The sequence below is a fragment of the Lissotriton helveticus genome, chromosome 4_1, assembly GCF_964261635.1.
Source record: "Lissotriton helveticus chromosome 4_1, aLisHel1.1, whole genome shotgun sequence".
In the NCBI taxonomy this organism is placed as follows: Eukaryota; Metazoa; Chordata; class Amphibia; order Caudata; family Salamandridae; genus Lissotriton; species Lissotriton helveticus.
Genome location: NC_136063.1, coordinates 1,939,204,549 through 1,939,224,201, shown reverse-complemented (window position 1 = coordinate 1,939,224,201; position 19,653 = coordinate 1,939,204,549).

The following is a 19,653-nucleotide window of genomic DNA, read 5'->3' as shown; positions in this document are numbered from 1 at the left end:
TCACTCGCGTCTCAACGCGGGCCGATCTACAGACATTTTGGATTATAATCCTCAAAACCGGACGCTAGATTCCATCCCTGATTCTCCTTAGAGAGGTGTGTGTACTCAGTGAACCCCGCAAGCTATCATGTTTGAAGTTTTGAATGTCAACGTTTGACTTTCGTTTCATTATTTTTTCAGCATTTCTCGTTAACCTGATGTTGCACGAAAATATTTCGACTTAGCGTCATTTCAGCATAGCGTCTTGGTTCACGTTGCTTCATGATGCAGGTATCAATCCATAGTATGACTGTTAAGACGATTCACGCTCTTAATCCTTGAGGAGTTCCTTAACTTTTGCATTTCTGTTTTGGCCATCAGTGGTAGAAGATGCCACCGTTAAATGAGGAATTTTTTTTAACGTGAATTTTACTGATTCTGCTACATATTTGTCGGTAGGTTGACATCCTCTAGTTTAAGGGTGAACCAATCAACATAATCTAGTCCAAGGCAGTCAAATCAATTTATATCTTATTTTTAGGTTTCCATTCATTCTCCCATACGTTCCACGTTGGTGACACGGTTTCGGTATCGACCTCCCGGCAAGATATCTACGCATACCTGTTTGTTCACGGATTCGAACTATGGTAGGTCAGAAAATTTCCTTTTTTTGACCGTCCTTCTATTAAACGCCATGCTATATTTACCAATTAATTTACTCCAATTATTAATTCCCGTACAGATAGCACTAATTAAGAATACAACGTCGGTGAAACAGGTCGATCGCCACCAGCACCGTTTGGTCATTTATTACACTGCATATATTTTGAATCCAAGGTACGGCTTTTAGAACGAAGTTCTTGTTACCCGTAAGGGCTCATTTCAAGAAAGCTTTTTCCACACAGTACTAAAACATTTTCTTCATTTTTAGAAACCGCGCATCGATCCTATCAGTAAAACTTCACACCGAGATATTTTCAGTAAACTTACGATAAGGATCCACTTAAACCACTCTGCAGTTTTTTATTTCATCCATTGTCAGCTCTCGTCCATGGTTTCATTAAGGTTTCTTTGCAGTGAAATACTTTTTCACTTGGATCAATCACAGTTTGCATATATTTAATATACCTTCTTGACCTGGTACATTGATTTCCTCTGGTTGTCTTAACATAGTATTATCATGAGTAGCACTGTTTTCTTGTATCTCAGTTTTTTGTCTTATAATTTTTTAATACATGTATATCCTGCATCTCTCTGGTTATGTTTCTGTCTTAAATACATTTATAGACCATGATTCGAGAAAAGTTCTCAGAGCATTAAGAAAGATGTAATGTAAATTGTATGTGCTAAATGAAGGTTTTCTTAAAATAGGTTATTGTTTTATGTTTTTCAGCTCCCCTGATGAGGGAAATATTCCCGAAATGCATTGGGATTTGATTTTGCACTTGTTTAAATTCATCTATTTTGTTTAGCAAGCATCTGTATTGTTTTTTTAAAAAAAATCAAGAAAGATTGATTGTTTACAGAAAATGGATACAGCGGATGTTCAGATAATCATGACAAAATGAAATGATTTATTCCAAATTAAAAGAACTTTGCAAATAGAACTAAGTATCAGTAAATTTGTAGTTTACACATGCAGATGGATTTCTGCCACCGGTAGTGCAAGAAGGGTCTAATGACTATTGTCACTAGTTAATTATTCATATTAATTAACTGCAGCAACTATTCACATAAGAGGGTGTGCTCATTCATATATCTCTATGAAGACTGTCTCTTGACGCTATTAAAAAAGACCAACAGTGGTTAACACATAAAAATTCTCTTTCAATAATGGCGTCACATAAAGACTCTTTCGGTGGTGCAAATAAAAAACCCAAGAAGAATTGTACTTCTCTAAGTTTCCTCTGCCATTAACTTTTCAAAATGTTGTTGTTGAGAAAATCAAAATTCTCAAGCTTTTTTGAGGTCAAAACAAATACCATACTGCAAAAAATTAAGGAAACATGATCTAGCCTAGGTAAAAGGATCCCAAGGTATCTTAAATTGGACAGAGAATCAATAATGCACAGAATGGCATGGTCAGAGTTTAAACCTTTATCAAGGAAATAGATCTTCTCAAATGCCACGCTGAAGACCTTGAAAACAAAAGCAGAACACACACTTGTCTTTACAGTATTCTAGAAGTGGCAGTGGGTTCGATCTATTTTAAGTCTTTAAGGAGAATATTCTGAAATGATTAGCCTGTCAGACTCCCTCAGTCTCAATATACAAAGGGATTTAGTCATTAGGCATTGGCATATTATGTACTTTTCCTTCAATACACAGACTTATGGAAGGTTTTTTCCAGCTCCAAGGAAAGGTAGCAAATACTTGGGTCCAGTCACAGGATCTTTTTTTCTCAAGATGTCTCTATGGAAAATACTTATAAATGGAAAGAATTCTCTTTTTTCAAGAAAAATGCCAATGAATGCCAGATATGGCCAACTCCATCATTTGCCTTCAATGTCACATCCAAAAACTGAACATAAGCATTTGAGAAATCATCCAATCTAAAAGAATGTATTCATCTACACAAGGATGAACAAACGTATGTTAGTACAAGTGTGTCATCATAATATTTAAGTAATGTAGTTACTCTCTAACCTCTAATGGGATTTTATAGCTATTTGACTGATTTTCCTTATATTTTCATCCCTTGCTTTTTACTTTTTAGATTGTATGTTTCTCAGAAAGTTTCTGTGATTTGTTTTCATTGTCTATGAAGAATCATTCTGCTTGTGGTATCTGGGTTAACATGTTTACATAATCAGAATTGTCATGCATTTTTTTTTTGCTCAAGTAATTTTGCGTCTTCATTCTCTAGTTTATTTTGCAAGGGTACTTTTCAAACTCTTAATCTTTCCGGTCAATTGTATTTGTATTTTCATAAAAATATTAGGTTGGATATTTTTTATAATGTTGGCCTAATTTTCTTCTGTCTGGACATATCTCCTCAGAGTCACTGTTTTATTTATTAGGCAATCAAACTGCCAAGGGAGCGAGTGGTTATTCTTCCACTTTGGCATTGCACAACTTCTTTTTTTCAATCCTTCTCATGTTTGATTCCTTTGCGGTGATGGTCCTTATGACTCTTCACCATTGTCATTGTATCCAAATGAAAATATCATTATGTGAGGTGACTGTATCTAATTGATAGACCATTTCCTGGACAGGAATTCGAAATGTAAACATGTGATTTGATTTAAATAGGGATATTTATAAAGCGCCTGGCTACCCTAAGGCTTCCCCGAGCTGATGATGAGAGTTGTGGTAGAGGATGGAGCCCAATAGTGGTTTAAAGGAAATAGCCAGGTCTTCAGTTTCTTTCTGAATGCCAATTCACTCTGCCTCCCTCTTAGGTCCAGAGTTAACCATTCCACAGTTTTGGAATCAGGTGTGAGAAATATCTGCCTACCCATCTGGATTTTTTAGTTCTGGTGGTGCGTAGAAGGTGTAAGTAGGAGGACCTTAGTGGTCTGATGGGTTCATGCGGCGATCAGATGTCTGAGTTTTTCTGAGCCTTTATTATTTACTGCCTTGTGAGCGATGCACAGGGATTTGAACTTTATTCTCGCTGCTATTGGTAATCAGTGAAGCTGTTTTAGGGATTATCGTGCTGAGTTGTGTCTAGGGAGATTGAGCAGGAGCCTTTCCGCCGCATTCTGCACCATCTGGAGCCTCTTGATAACATACTTGAGTTAACCCAGGTAGAGAGAGTTCCCATAGTCCAGACTTGAGACTATCAAAGACTGCAAGACGGTTTTCCTAAGCTGCTCCGGTATAAGTTCCAGTATCTGTCTGAGCATTCTCAGAAGTCCAAAGCAGATACCAGACAGTTTGTTTGCCTGTTGGCTCATTGGGAGGGGGCTATCCAGCCAGATGTCTACATTTTTTACCACCGTTTTGGGAACCGGTAGGTTGCCCATACAAGACAGCAAGTTGATCAGTGGTCTGGGTAAGGCCCGGTTGACTTGAATCATGAGTTCAGTCTTTTCGCCATTCAATTTTAGGTAACAGTTTAACATTCAATGGGGAAATTTGTTTAGGCAGGGCCCCAATTGAATATTGCCTTGGTTGTGATCTTGGGACAGAGAGACAATCAACTGGTTGTCGTCAGCATACAAAACACCTGAAATGCCAAACTCCTGCATAATTATGGCCAGATGTCTCAGATATATATTAAAAAGAGTGGGGCTAAGGGAGGAGCCCTGTGGCATGCCAAATTTTATAGGCAGGGTATCGAAAGACAGTCTTGATCCATCACTTGGAGAGACCGGTCATCCAGGAAGAAGGTTAGCCACTCCATCGCTTTGTCCCTGATACCTATTTCCCTCAATCTGTTTTTTTAGTATGGCGTGATCGACGGTATTAAATGCCGCACTAAGATCAAGCAGTATTATGGCGGCTGACCCTCCGTTGTCAGCCGCCATACTACTGCTTGATCTTAGTGCGGCATTTAATACCGTCGATCACGCCATACTAGACCCTCCGTTGTCTAGTATGGCTTTGAGTTCTTCAGTGACTACCAAGAGTGCTGCTTCTGTGCTATGAAGGGCGCGGAAACCCATTTGCGAGGGGTGGAGTAACGTCTTCTCCTCCAGATAGTTGGCTAAAGTTGATTGACATGCTGTAAAGTAGTTTGTTTACCTTTTATTCTGTCAAGTCTTTTCTTTATGTTTATCGTTCTATGCTTGACATTCATGGAAGCATTCATTAGGATTCCATGTTCCATGTGTTGTAACGTTGTTCACAGTGTATCTTCAAACATGATTATGTTTAATGATGCATCTCTCGTGGTGCGGTTTTCCAGTTGAGCTCACAGCTGTTGGATTGCCATTCAGCAGTTGGACTTACTGGAGAACAGCAGCACTCCTGTATTATGCTGTATTGAAGAATAAATCTTTAACTTGGATTAATTTCTGTTCCTGCCTTCTTCTTCATTTGGATTACAATTACAAATCATCATACTTTACATTTGGCGACGGGATTTATTGATAATTTCAGCATTTCACCAACCTCTTACAATTTCTACAATAAAAGGATTCGACTTGCTAGAGGTTCGAAATTGCTACTGCTGTCCAGCTTTATCTTTCAACTTTAAAGGATTCTTCACATTCTTCAACAAGCCGAATACGAGCAGGATTTCGAAAGTTACAGGATTTCAGGTACTTTCATGAATTTTCAGATTAAAAAAGCTATGGTATCAGCGAGCGAAAAACGCGATGATGTCATCATGCAATGTCGGCGTCCATATTGGAAGCATTTGAAGATATTTTGAAATAGTTTGCACTCCAGTCTTTGTGTAATTTAGCAGCGCGCAAGCATCATTGTTTTTGTCAATCAAATAGAATGTTTTACACACGCTGCACATATGATTTTACCGCTCTCACGCAGCATTGGCGATTGAAACAGAGGATTTTAAAACCTGCTCTCACCGAAAGCTTAAAAATATACATTGGTGATCTACTTAAATGGTAAGTACTTTAAGTATTTAAAATTCAGATATTTAAAGGAACACAAGGAATAACTATTTAAAAAAATATAATATATATATATAGATATATTTATTTAACAATTCAAAGACGAAAATTTTTAATTACATTCCAATTTGAATATAAATATATAACAAGGCAAACAATCAAAAAATTGTACATTTAAACCACTTTCTTCCTGTTAATGCCAAACCAGTTGAACCATGGAAGATATGTTTTCGCAGCTTTGAAAATCATTTGGTTGCCATTGACGCAGAGGAATATTCTGCAAAAAGAAAATTGGCATTACTCTACAGTCATCTAGGAAGTGCTGGCTGTCAGATTTTTGATAACTTGCCAACAGCAATACCTTCACCTGGGAGTGGAGAAGGATGGAACGTTTATACTGATGCAATTAAAAGACTTAACAAAAAATGTTCAGAGCAACCAAATGTCATGCTTGAAAGTTTCAACTTTAAGTAAAGAAAACAAAATCCTGATGAAACTGTAGAAGATTTCATTTCAGTTCGTAGTAACTTATGAGCAGAATGTCATTTTGGAGCTTCTTTAGACACGTATGTTAGGGATTCATTTGTGTATGGATGCTATCATAAAAAGATTCAGGAGCATATTTTGAGTTGCAGAGAAACCCAATTTATCTGAGATTATTGATATAGCAAAGAGCATTGAGAGAAGCATTATTTCATCAAAATGTATTGCAAATGAAAATGATTTACCTGTTAATTTGGTTCAAAATGAAATGTATGTAAATGCTGTGTCTTTTAAAAATAGATTCACCAAACCTTTACAGAGGAAATATACCACTTTTTGTTTCAGAAGTGGTTCTAGATCACATCTTAGTAATAGCCCCATTTGCATTGCTTTGGGAAAGAAATGTACAAATTGTCATAAATTAGGGCATTTCAGCACCGTTTGTAGAAGTAAACGCACCGTTCATGTTAGTTCAATTGCAAGACACAAATTGGGTGATCCAGATCTTAATGTTTCATCCCTTGATGTTGCTCCACTTGAATCCTCATTACAGAATTTCAATATTAATACCATAGAGTTATCTTCAAATAACCTTGAAAAAGGGAAATTTTAGCTATTGATTCTTGTGAATAATTTTCTAACCATGAACGTGCAACAGAACCAACATGCATAGTTTTGATTGGTGATAAATCAGTTGATATGATGGCTGACTCAGGTGCTCCAGTCACCATCATTTCTGACAGCCTGTTTGATAATATATGGTATTCTTCCACTACTCTTTCTAAAGTTGAAATTATTCCTAAAGAGTATGGGGAAAAGACATTGACATGCTTGTTTTTTTCATGTCTAATATTTCTTGTCTTGGTAGGCACACTTATGCCAAAATATATGTGGCAATTAAAGGTAAAAACATAGTAGGTTGGCAGGACCTTGCAAAAATGGGTTTGAAACTTATTCCTGGTTCAAAAAATCCAGTGCAAGTTAATGATATTTGTAAGACCTGACACCCTTGGCGTGGTTTTTCCCCTATATTTTTGCCTCTGCCTCCTGTATTTTTGATGCTGTGCTGGATTTCGTTTTTGCTGGTTTAGATGCTTTGGACACTCTGCCACTGCTGATCAGTGCCAGAGTGTAAGTGCTCCCTATGGAAATTATCTTATTGATTGGATGTATCTGATTGGCATATTTGTATCACCACGAAGTCCCTAGTAAAGTGCACTGGATGTGCCAGGGCTGGTGATGACAAATGCTACTAGTGGGCCTGCAGCACTGATTGTGCCACCCACATGAGTAGCCCTAAAATGGTGTCTCAGGCCTGCCACCGCAGTGCCTGTGTGCAGTCAGTGGACTGCCATGTCCTCCTGGCCAGTGTCCCCACTGGCTGGGCCTAACCCTTCCCTTTATGTACACATTGGTCACCCCTATGGAAGGCTCAAGGTACCCCCCTGGGCAGGGTTCAGTGTATAGGAAAGGTAGAGCATGTACTAGTGCAGGTAACATGCTCTGTATGTATGTATGTATAGGTATTCTTATATAGCGCATATCTGTCACCCGACGGGCATCCTGGCGCTTAGACTATCCTGATGCAATACACATACAATACATGGTTACATTACCCTGGGAAACAGGTGAGTTTTCAGAGTTTTTTTTAAAAGAAATGAAGTTTTCCAAACCTCTCAATCCCAGAGGAAGAGCGTTCCACAGTTTTGCAGCCGCGAATCTAAAGGATCTGCCACCCGTCCGGGACCTCAGAATCCTAGGCACAACCACCAGGTGGGAGGAAGCTGACCGAAGCAGTCTAGATGGGGTGTACCAGGAGAAGAGGTCCCGCAAAGGGGGCGGACCCTGCCCATGTAGGGCCCTAAACACCAAGCATAGTGCTTTGAACTCAATGTGCTGCGAGACTGGCAACCAGTGGAGGTCTCTTAGTGCCTTGGTAGAGGGCTCTGGTAGTGAACAGCAGCCATTTTGTGTGCTCACTGCTGCAAGGTTATCTTGCTCCATAGACTAACATGGGGGAGGCTGGTCCCAATGGATACCAGCCTATCATCCCACAGGAACAAGATGGGACATAAGTGATTGATATCCCTGAACTCAGAATTTAATAACACATCTTTTAGGAAAGGTTGTTTTTAAATTCTGTGTTTGAGAACAGTACTTTTAGAAAGTGGCTGTTCTCTTGTCTAACCTTTCTGTGTGCCTGGGCCTGCTTGTGGATTGACTGTCTGGTTTGAGGGTGACAGGGGCTGGGGAGCCCCCAGGAGGTTGTCTGAGTCAGCCCGTGGTTGAATGACTGCATCTGCAACTAGAGTGGTGGGAGGAGATAGCACCTGGGAGTGAATAGGGCTGTGCCTGCCTGCCACAATGCTGGCTCTACCTCCTGCTGGGAGACTGACACCTCTGCCCCTCACACTGAAAGGAAGGAAGAAGCCAGGAAGCCAAGTGCTCCAGCAACACCCAGAACTGGTTTAGACCGTGCTCAGGGCCCACTTGCACAAAGACTTCAAAGACTTTTTAGGGTATAAGAGAAGGACCCCTGACAACAGATTTTCAGATTCTACAATCAAGAGGAACCTCTGCCACAAGAAGGACCGCTGAAGGAACTGAAGGAAGACTGCCTTGCTGTGTGCTCTAAGGGCTGACCTGTCCTGCTGTCCAACTGAAGGAGAGAAGAAGAAGGGCTTTGCTGTGTGCTGTGCCCCTACCTGCTTGAACTACCAAGACTTTGCTGTGTGCTGTGTCTCTGCAAGAATCTCCAAAGGCCTGGGAAGAGCTGGCCTCCTGTTCTGGAACCCAGGGTTAAAAGGTTCCCTAGAAACTGAACTAAGCTGCAAAGGTCGTGCTGTGTTGGCCTGGAGCGTGGGTTTGTCAGCTGCTGCTTTCGGGCTTAAGATCGGTGTGCTCATCGGCACGCGGTTTGCGAGGGTCGGAGGTCCGTGGAGCCTCCCCTCGTGAATTCTGCCCTAAACAGCATCGGTGATCGTGAGGGCGGCCTTGCCGTGATCAGCGCCCTCAAAAACCTTGTTGCCGCTGAAATTCTCCACTGCCAGGGGTCGTAAATCACCCCACGATCTCGCCGTACCTTGCCGGCGCTACCGAAGCAAAGACCGAGCCGCTGCTCTCTCATTGGTCGAGAGAGTCGAGCCCCCTCACTAACCCCACGCTGGGATTGGTCCCAGCGCCGCCGCGTCATCACCTGAGCCGCGCAGCCATTGGTTTGAGGCTAGCGCGTCACTAGGGGCTCGTCCCGGGAGCCGCACTGCCATTGGCTAACTCCCGGGTGTCTGCAGAGGCTCGCCGTGAGGGCCACGACCGGATTGGCCCGCGTCATGTGAGCATCCCTGGAAGCCGTTTCGAGAGAAGAACCTTCGGGGGAGCTGCGCCCAAGTCATCTGCGTGACCCGTCCCCAACGAGGAAACAGCGAGTGTGTTCAGCGCCCTCGGCCTGCCGTCCCAGAAGAGAAGTGCCGCACTAGCTCCCCGCCGCTCGTTGGATTGTCGAGAGCGGGCGGAGAGCTGACGGGACCGGCCGGGGCTGTTCCTGAGGCTCCTCCCACGCTGAGGCTTCAGTGGGGAGCACAACGGTGAGGAGAACCTGATTAAATACCGCTAGAGTTAGCAAAGAGCTGACTTTGGCCCTACAGCCCTGCTGAGTTACTCCTGTGATAGTTTGGAGACTTGAGACGGTTTCTAAGTAAGAACTTCCTAGCGAATTAAGAGCAACCATTAATATTAAGTGCAATCATCCTGTAAGTGACCATTTTTCCTGCTAAATTAGATAAAAGATATATTTTCATATACCTACCTGTGTGGTCTCAGTTTGTGGTGTGTTGTAGAATTACTGTGTGTGTTAGGTGCAAATATTGTACACATTGCCTTGGGGATAAGCCTGTCTGCTCGTGCCACGCTACCTAGGGGGTGAGCAGAGGTTATCTACAGTGTGTATCCCTTCACCCTGACTAGAAGTAAGGGTCCCTACTTGGTCAAAGGTACTTACCTCTGCCAATTAGAGACCCCCAGTTCTAACATGGTTGGACAGAGGTGAGGATTTGAACTAATATTTGCACTTGACCTGCAGTGATTTTGTGTACACCACTAGTCTAATTTAGCAGCCACATATTGCACCTATTCTTTTTTTGGGTGAACCCTATTTTTGGAAGCATCATGCCTCTGAAGGGAGCAAGCGAAGGAGTAGAATTGGAATTTGGAAATTCAGGAGTTGCTCACATACAAAAAGGAGCAACTGAAGCAATTCTGCAAACAGCTTGGATGCCCAGTGAAGGGCAGCGCAAACAAGGAAGAGCTACAAAAAGCTCTAAGGGCCTGGTGGGAGGCCAAACATGTTGAGTCAGAGGATGTTACTGGAGAGAGGGATGCACAGGAGATTGGTTTTGAATCCCAGGATTTACCAGTGAATAGGCCAGCCTCTAGGGCTGGCAGCAACCATTCCAGTAGGGGCCTTTCTCCAGAGGAGCTGGAGGAAAATCAGAGGATTAGGGCCCATGAGATTGAGCTTTTTAAACTCAAGGCTCAAGCAGAAGAGAGAAAGTTACGCCTTGACAGTGAGAAGAAGGCGGAGGAGAGAAGGAGTGCGCTCGCGTTGGAGGAGAAGAAACTCCAGTTGGCTCGTGAGTTGAGTCTGAGGGAGCGGGACCTTAAAGCTAAACAAGGGGAGTCCAGTTCTAATGGTGGCAGCGCACAGCCAGTGCAGGCGGGTAAGGTATACATACCCAAAGATTTGGTGCAGAATTATCAGAGGGGTGAGGATATCTATGCATGGTTTAGATCCTATGAGCTTGCCTTGAAGATGAATGAAGTGCCTGAGAAGAGTTGGGGGGCAGGCTTGTGGAAGCATTTTGAGGCCTCCGGGAGGGATGTCTTAGCACCCTTAGAAGCAGCAGGTACCTTTACCTACCCCGCTATGAAGGAGGCTTTATGCCTCAGGTATGGGCTTACTCCTGAACAGTACCGCCAGAAGTTTAGGAACTTCAAGAAACTTGATTCTAGTACCTGGGTGGAGTGTGTGAGTATGTACACGCGTGCACTGGAAGGTTGGATAAAGGGCAGCAAAGTAACTGATTATGTGGGGTTGTGTCACTTGATTAGTTCGGAGCACTTGAGTAGTCTATGTGTTCCAGATCTGCGCCAACATCTTTCAGATAGCAAGTTAACTGATCCCAGTGAGCTTGCTAAGGAGGCGGACCGCTGGACTAGCACCAGGGTCCACAAGGGGGTGGTAAGTACCCCAGCCAAGGGTGGACAGGGTCCCCAGCAGAAGGGTAGGGAGGACAAGGGTAACAGTAAGGAGTTCTCTAAAGGGCCCCAAACTAGTTCCAAGGAGAAGGACTCCCAACCCCCCAAGCCTACGAGGTCTTGGCCCCATAAGGGCAGACAGGACAACAGAGCTCAGCCTACTTGCAATGCCTGTAGAGATGTGGGGCACATTGCCCCTAAGTGTCCCAACAAACCCAGCACCCACTGGTGCTCCAACCCCAGGGTTAGCCAGTGTAGTTTGGGGAGGTGATTTGGTTTCCAGTGGGGAAGAGGGATTAGCAGTGATGACCCTTGTCTCTTTAGGAGACCAAGAGATGGTCCAGGAAACCTTGCTGCCCGCTAACACTAAAAAATACGGGTAGAAGGTGACCATCAATGGAAAAGAGATAGAGGCTCTGAGAGACACAGGGGCCAGCGTGACATCTGTAAGGTGTCAGTTGGTGTCTGAAGAGCAGATCATTCCTAATGTACTCCGTCCTGTGGTGGCAGCTGACAGTTCAGTGTGCCTCTGCAAGTTGGCACGTGTTCCTTTTGAATGGGGGGGTCTCTGGTCTTTTGGAAGTTGTTGTCAGTGATGCCTTGCCTGTAGACTGTCTATTAGGTAACGACCTGGAGAATTCTCCATGGAAGGATGTGGAGCACAGAACTCATTTGGAGATGTTGGGCTTGCCTGCGTGGATCTGTGTGACCACACGTGCTATGGCAGCCAGTAGGGGTGATTCAGCAGCCTGGAACAATGGCCCAGGGACCTGCCAGGAGAGGAAGAGGCAGAGGGCGTGGGAAACCAGCCCCCGCCTTTCTCATGGTCCAGAAAGAAGCAGAACCTGAGGGGGATGCCCTGGAACCTACAGGGGAGCAGGTGGCCGAAATGGGGGAATTACCTGAGCTGACCCATTGGCAGCAAAAGGGTGGTCCCTCCAGGGAGGAGTTCTGCCAAGGGCAGAAGGAATGCCCTTCCCTCATTGGTGTGCGGCAGCAGGCTGCAGATCAGGCAGCAGGCCTAGGGTCCAAGGAGCATTTTGTTTACTGGGAAGATGACTTACTTTATAGTGAGCCTAAGTTTGCTGAGCCCTGTGCAGCCCGTGTGCTGGTGGTACCCGAGCGCTTCAGGAACTTGCTAATGGGTCTGACTCATGACGTGCCTCTCGCAGGACATCTGGGGCAAGTCAAGACCTATCACAGGTTTGTCACCCACTTTTACTGGCCCCAGATGAAGAAGCACGTCGGTGCCTTTTGGAAGTCTTGCCAAACATGTCAGGCCAGTGGCAAAAGCGGAGGGAAGTGCCTGGCACCCCTCCAACCCTTTCCTGTGGTGAGCATCCCTTTTGAGCGGGTAGGCATCGACATCGTGGGGCCCCTGGACCCCAAGACGGTCTTAGGCAACAGGTTTATCCTGGTCTTGGTGGACCATGCCACCCGGTACCCGGAAGCAGTCCCTCTCAGGACAATCACAGCCCCCGTGGTGGGCCGTGCATTAATGGGGATCTTTTCCCGAGTGGGGTTCCCCAGAGAGGTGGTCTCCGACCGGGGTACAAACTTCATCTCTAGGTACATGAAGTCTCTGTGGGAGGAGTGTGGGGTGACATACAAGTTCACCACTCCTTACCACCCTCAAGGAAATGGGTTGGTTGAAAGGTTCAACCGCACCCTAAAAGGCATGATTATGGGCCTAGAAGAACCCATGAGACGGAAGTGGGACGTCTTGTTACCATGCCTGTTGTTCGCCTACAGGGAGGTGCCTCAGAAATCTTTAGGGTTCAGTCCTTTTGAATTACTGTATGGCCACCCTGTCAGACGACCTCTCACTCTGGTGAAAGAGGGGTGGGAGAAATCCTGTGGGAAAACCCCCCATGACGTGTTCATCTATGTGCTGGCCATCCGCAACCAGACAAAGCGCTTAAGGAAGCTCGCTTAAGAGAACCTGGAGGCTAGCCAGGAGGAAATGAAAAGATGGTACAACCAGAATACCACTCTGTTTGAGTTCCACCCTGGTCAGAAAGTGTGGGTGATGGCGCCAGTGGAGCCTTGTGCGCTCCGTGACAAATGGGCCGGGCCATATGAGGTGGTAGAGCGCAAGAGCGAAGTTACCTACCTGGTTAACATGAGGACTACCAGGCAGCCCCTGAGAGTGTTGCACGTGAACCGCCTCAAACCCCACTTTGAGAGGTCTGAAGTGACTATGCTCATGGCTACAGATGCTGGAGGGGAAGAGGACAGTGATCCTCTCCCTGATCTCCTGGCAGCCAAGAGCAAGACGGGTCAGTGGATGGTGTGGTCCCTTCGCCCACCCTGACCCCAGAACAGCAGAGGGACTGTCGCCAGGTCTTGGGTCAGTTTGCCTCCCTGTTCTCCCTGACCCCAGGTGTCACCAACTGGTGCGTCCACAATGTGGACACTGGAGATAGTCTGCCTGTGAAGCAAAAGTTTTACAGAGTGGCTGACAAGGTCAGAGCCAGCATCAAGGAAGAAGTTTCCAAGATGTGTGCGCTAGGGGTAATTGAGCCCTCCAGCAGCCCCAGGGCTAGCCCAGTGGTCTTAGTGCCTAAGAAAGCTGCTACCCCCGGTGGCCCCCCAGAACTCTGGTTCTGTGTGGACTACCGTGGGCTTAATGCGGTCACAAAAACTGACGCACACCCCATCCCCAGAGCTGATGAGCTCGTGGATCAGTTGGGAGCTGCCCAGTACCTCAGCACCTTTGATTTGACTTCAGGGTACTGGCAGATTGCCTTAACTGAGAGGGCCAAGGAGAGGTCAGCATTTTCAATGCCAGAGGGGCACTTCCAGTTCCGAGTCATGCCCTTTGGGTTGAAAAATACCCCTGCCACATTCCAGAGACTGGTCAACCAGGTACTAGCCGGGCTGGAGCAATTCAGCGCCGCATACCTGGATGACATTGCTGTGTTCAGCTCCACTTGGGAGGAACACCTGCAACAACTCTGCGAAGTGTTGAAGGCCCTGCAGAAGGCAGGCCTCACTATCAAGGCCAGTAAGTGCCAGATAGGGCAGGGATCTGAAGTGCACTTGGGACACCAGGTGAGGAGCGGCCAGGTGGCGCGCCTACAGGCAAAGATTGATACCATTCTGGCTTGGGAACCCCCAAGACCCAGACAGAGGTGAGGGCCTTTCTAGGCCTCACCGGGTATTACAGAGGGTTTGTCAAAGGATATGGCACCATTGTTGCCCCTTTGACAGAACTAACTTCTAGAAATCAGCCCAGGAAAGTGAATTGGACCGAGGCCTGTCAAACTGCTTTTGATGCCCTGAAAACTGCAATGTGCACCGCACCGGTGCTTAAGGCACCTGACTTTTCCAGTGAGTTCATAGTGCAGACAGACGCTTCAGAGCAAGGCGTGGGAGCAGTACTCTCACAGATCAACGACGAGGGCAGAGACCAACCTGTAGCTTTCATTAGTAGGAGGCTACTCCCCAGGGAACAGAGATGGAGTGAGATTGAAAGGAAGCTTTTGCTGTGGTCTGGGCTCTGAAGAAGCAGAGGCCCTACCTGTTTGGAACTCACTTCCGTGTTCAGACCGACCACAGGCCCCTCAGATGGTTAATGCAGATGAGGGGTGAGAACCCAAAACTGTTGAGGTGGTCCATCTCCCAACAGGGAATGGACTTTACGGTGGAACACCGCCCTGGTACAGAACACGCCAATGCTGATGGTCTGTCCAGATTCTTCCGCCTTAGTGAAGAGGACTTCCAAGAGGTTGGGTAGTTCTCTCCCCTTTCAGCTGGAGGGGACACATGTTAGACCTGACACCCTTGGCGTGGTTTTTCCCCTATATTTTTGCCTCTGCCTCCTGTATTTTTGATGCGGTGCTGGATTTCTTTTTTGCTGGTTTAGATGCTTTGGACACTCTGCCACTGCTGATCAGTGCCAGAGTGTAAGTGCTCCCTATGGAAATTATCATATTGATTGGATGTACCTGATTGGCATATTTGTATCACCACGAAGTCCCTCGTAAAGTGCACTGGATGTGCCAGGGCTGGTGATGACAGCTGCTACTAGTGGGCCTGCAGCACTGATTGTGCCACCCCCATGAGTAGCCCTAAAATGGTGTCTCAGGCCGGCCACCGCAGTGCCTGTGTGCAGTCAGTGGACTGCCATGTCCTCCTGGCCAGTGTCCCCACTGGCTGGGCCTAATCCTTCCCTTTATGTATACATTGGTCACCCCTATGGAAGGCTCAAGGTACCCCCCTGGGCAGGGTGCAGTGTATAGGAAAGGTAGTATACATATACCACAAAACACCTTGGGTCTAGGAACACAGGTAAACAATGAGTGAAAGGGGACCAGCTAAGGTGAATATATGTCAACAGGTTAAGATAACAACCACCTCATCAGGAAGAGGAGAGAACTTTACTGCCAAAACCCATCAATCACAAGTTGTGAGTTGTCATCATTTGGGTCTGGCCTCCTCTCATGATGACAACTCACTACATATATTCACCTTAGCTGGTCCCCTTTCGCTCATTGTTCACCTGTGTTCCTAGACCCAAGGTGTTTTGTGGTATATAAGTGTTAATTAGGGGAAACACACCTTGCAGGTCTTTAAACTGTCCCTGAGACCCTCCTTAATGTGTTGTGTTCCGTGTAGGAAAGGTTGAGCATGTACTAGTGCAGGTAACATGCTCTGGTAGTGAACAGCAGCCATTTTGTGTGCTCACTGCTGCAAGGTTATCTTGCTCCATAGACTAACATAGGGGAGGCTGGTCCCAATGGATACCAGCCTATCTTCCCACAGGAACAAGATGGGACATAAGTGATTGATATCCCTGAACTCAGAATTTAATAACACATCTTTTAGGAAAGGTTTTTTTTTAATTCTGTGTTTGAGAACAGTACTTTTAGAAAGTGGCTGTTCTCTTGTCTAACCTTTCTGTGTGCCTGGGCCTGCTTGTGGATTGACTGTCTGGTTTGAGGGTGACAGGGGCTGGGGATCCTCCAGGAGGTTGTCCGAGTCAGCCCGTGGTTGAATGACTGCATCTGCAACTAGAGTGGTGGGAGGAAATAGCACCTGGGAGTGAATAGGGCTGTGCCTGCCTGCCACAATGCCGGCTCCACCTCCTGCTGGGCGACTGACACCTCTGCCCCTCACACTGAAAGGAAGGAAGAAGCCAGGAAGCCCAAGTGCTCAGCAACACCCAGAACTGGTTTAGACCGGGCTCAGGGCCCACTTGCACAAAGACTTCAAAGACTTTTTGGGGTATAAGAGAAGGACCCCTGACAGCAGATTTTCAGATTCTACAATCAAGAGGAACCTATGTCAGAAGAAGGACCGCTGAAGGAAATGAAGGAAGACTGTCTTGCTGTGTGCTCTAAGGGCTGACTTGTCCTGCTGTCCAACTGAAGGAGAGAAGAAGGGCTTTGCTGTGTGCTGTGTCCCTATCTGCTTGAACTACCAACACTTTGCTGTGTGCTGTGTCTCTGCAAAAATCTCCAATGGCCTGAGAAGAGCTGGCCTCCTGTCCTGGAACCCAGGGTTAAAAGGTTCCCTAGAAAGTGAACTAAGCTGCAAAGGCCGTGCTGTGTTCGCCTGGAGCGTGGGTTTGTCAACTGCTGCTTGTGGGCTTAAGATCGGTGTGCTCATCGGCACGCGGTTTGCGAGGGTCGGAGGTCCGTGGTGCCTCCCCTAGTGAATTCTGCCCTAAACAGCATCGGTGATCGTGAGGGCGGCCTTGCCGTGATCAGCGCCCTCGAAAACCTTGTTGCCGCTGAAATTCTCCACTGCCAGGGGTCGTAAATCACCCCGCGATCTCGCCGTACCTTGCCGGCACTACCGAAGCAAAGATCGAGCCGCTGCTCTCTCATTGGTCGAGAGAGTCGAGCCGCCTCACTAACGCCGCGCTGGGATTGGTCCCAGCACCGCCGCGTCATCACCCGAGCCGTGCAGTCATTGGTTTGAGGCTAGCGAGTCACTAGAGGCTCGTCCCGGGAGCCGCACTGCTATTGGCTGACTCCTGGGTGTCTGCAGAGGCTCGCCGTGAGGGCCACGACCGGATTGGCCCGCGTCATCTGAGCATCCCTGGAAGCCGTGACAAGAGAAGAACCTTCGGGGGAGCTGCGCCCGAGTCATCTGCGTGACCCGTCCCCCGGCCGAGGGAACATCGAGTGTATTCAGCGCCCCCGGCCTGCCGTCCCAGAAGAGAAGTGCCGCACTAGCTCCCCGCCGCTCGTTGGATTGTTGAGAGCGGGCGGGAGAGCTGACGGGACCGGCCGGGGCTGTTCCTGAGGCTCCTCCCACGCTGAGGCTTCAGTGGGGAGCACAACGGTGAGGAGAACCTGATTAAATACCGCTAGAGTTAGCAAAGAGCTGACTTTGGCCCTACAGCACTGCTGAGTTACTCCTGTGATAGTTTGGAGACTTGAGACGGTTACTAAGTAAGAACTTACTAGCGAATTAAGAGCAACCATTAATATTAAGTGCAATCATCCTGTAAGTGACCGTTTTTCCTGCTAAATTAGATAAAATATATATTTTCATATACCTACCTGTGTGGTCTCAGTTTGTGGTGTGTTGTAGAATTACTGTGTGTGTTAGGTGCAAATATTGTACACATTGCCTTGGGGATAAGCCTGTCTGCTCGTGCCAAGCTACCTAGGGGGTGAGCAGGGGTTATCTACAGTGTGTATCCCTTCACCCTGACTAGAAGTAAGTGTCCCTACTTGGTCAAAGGTACTTACCTCTGCCAATTAGAGACCCCCAGTTCTAACAATATTGAAATATCATCCATTTATGATGATACCAATTCATTGATTAATGACATTATTTCGCAATTCCCAGAGGTTTTCAATACAAAGATTGGTAAAATTAAAAAATTTGAACATCTGATTAAACTTAAACCAGGTGCCATACCGGTTACGCCTAAACTAAGGTCTACTCTCCTTATTGTAAGAGACGATCTAAAGAAGTTCTTATACAAAATGGTTTCAGAAAATATAATTGAATCTTCTGATTCTTCACAATGGGTTAGTCCTATTGTAATCGTGAGGAAAAAAGATTCCAGCATTTGCCTCTGTGCGGATCTTCGCTCCCTCAATCCAAACATCCTCATTGATTGTCACCCCCTTCCCAAAATTCAAGATCTTTTAACTGGCATTGATGGTTCACCATTTTTCACCTTGCTTGACTTGCGCACTGCATATCATCAGATTTCCCTTTCTTCTCAGTCTACAAGCTTGACTACCTTCATTACCCCTTTTGGAGACTATAAATATTCAAGGTTACCATTCCGCCTAGCCTCAGTGCCAGTGTTTTTCAAAAATGTATGGATTTTTTACTAAAAAGCTTCAAATGTGTTCAGGCTTATCAAGAAGATTTTTAATTTTCTCGAAAAATAAACTGGAACATGTTAAAACACTAAAGGAAGTTCTCGCAGGCTTCAGAGATGCAGAAACCACCCTAGGGCAAGACAAATGCAACTTTTAAAGTCAGAAGTAGATTACTTAGGTCACTCCATTTCTTCAAATGGTATCAAGCAAAAATGTTCACTTACTAAGGCCATCTCAAATGTTCAAGTACCTTTGGATCAGGATTCCTTAAAATCTTTTTGGGGTATGACTGAATAATATTCCAGGTTTATTCAGGGTTACTCACAAATTGTTCAGCTCTTACGTGACCTTCTAAAGAAAAATGTGAAATTTGTATGTTCTACCGACTTGCATAATTCTTTCAGTCTAATCAAGAAATCAATCCTTGATTCGCCAGCATTGTCTTCATTCACTCCTGGTGTAAAATGCTCTATTTCTGTGGACGCAAGTCAATTGGGTTTGGGTGCTGTTTTATGTCAATGGTTTGGTACAAAAGAAAAAACTATAGGTTTTGCATCAAGATCTTTCTCTTATGCTGAGACGAATTATAGTACCATTGAGATGGAGGCACTCACATGCTCATGGGCTGTCGAAAAATTTAAGAGTTACAAATGGGGTTCACATTTCATTTTGTTGAGTGATCACAAACCACCACTATATTTACTCAACGGTAATGGGACAGGGAAAGCCTCAGCAAGATTTGTAAGCATACTTTCCAGGCTACATGAGTTAAATTTTTTCACGATTCATCACATTTCAGGTGGGCTCAACGTCGTAGCGGACTGTCTTTCTAGTCTTCCCTTAAAAGACAATTCTTCTGACACACAATTTGACGGAGTTGAGTGTGTTGTAGCATCAATTAATGATTCAATGTCTGTTTTTCCTTTCTTGTCACAATCTGATTGGCTTAAAGCATATGATAATGATAAAATTTTACAAGCAGTCAGAAACATGATTATTTCTGGATGGCCCAAAGAGCGTTCATTAAAATTATATGCCCAGGTCTCAGAAGATCTTTCTATTGTTAACAATGTTTTAATGCATGGGAATCAATGTATTCCTCCTTTTTCAATTCACATGAA